Raw genomic sequence first — 1,228 nt, 5'->3', positions numbered from 1 at the left:
ATTTTTCATGAATAATAAAGCTAGTAGATATGCTACAATGTCTCACAACTTGTTCCTTTCAATTTGTTTTTTTTGAGGATTTGAAATCTGATCAAGTGAATGTTTGGGCTTTCCTTTGTGGAAAGCTACAGTATCAGAATAATACACTGTTATATCACGGTGGATAATGGAAAGCTACAGTATCAGGATAATAGTGTTATATATCATGGTGGATAATGGTGTTATATTTCACGGTGGATAATAGTGTTATATATCACGGTGGATAATGGAAAGCTACAGTATCAGGATAATAGTGTTATATATCACGGTGGATAATGGAAAGCTACAGTATCAGGATAATACACTGTTATATCACGGTGGATAATGGAAAGCTACAGTATCAGGATAATAGTGTTATATATCATGGTGGATAATGGTGTTATATTTCACGGTGGATAATAGTGTTATATATCACGGTGGATAATGGAAAGCTACAGTATCAGGATAATAGTGTTATATATCACGGTGGATAATGGAAAGCTACAGTATCAGGATAATAGTGTTATATAATCACGGTGGATAATGGAAAGCTACAGTATCAGGATAATAGTGTTATATATCACGGTGGATAATGGAAAGCTACAGTATCAGGATAATAGTGTTATATATCACGGTGGATAATGGAAAGCTACAGTATCAGGATAATAGTGTTATATATCGCGGTGGATAATGGAAAGCTACAGTATCAGGATAATAGTGTTATATAATCACGGTGGATAATGGTGTTATATATCACGGTGGATAATAGTGTTATATATCACAGTGGATAATAGTGTTATATATCACGGTGGATAATAGTGTTATATATCACGGTGGATAATAGTGTTATATATCACGGTGGATAATGGTGTTATATATCACGGTGGATAATAGTGTTATATATCACTGTGGATAATGGTGTTATATATCACGGTGGATAATAGTGTTATATATCACGGTGGATAATAGTGTTATATATCACGATGGATAATGGTGTTATATATCACGGTGGATAATAGTGTTATATAATCACGGTGTATAATGGTGTTATATATCACGGTGGATAATGGAAAGCTACATTATCAGGATAATAGTGTTATATATCACGGTGGATAATAGTGTTATATATCACGGTGGATAATAGTGTTATATATCACGGTGGATAATAGTGTTATATATCACGGTGGATAATAGTGTTATATATCACGGT

The sequence above is a fragment of the Oncorhynchus mykiss genome, chromosome 6 (genome assembly GCF_013265735.2).
Source record: "Oncorhynchus mykiss isolate Arlee chromosome 6, USDA_OmykA_1.1, whole genome shotgun sequence".
NCBI classification, from domain to species: Eukaryota; Metazoa; Chordata; class Actinopteri; order Salmoniformes; family Salmonidae; genus Oncorhynchus; species Oncorhynchus mykiss.
This window is presented reverse-complemented; position numbering follows the sequence as displayed.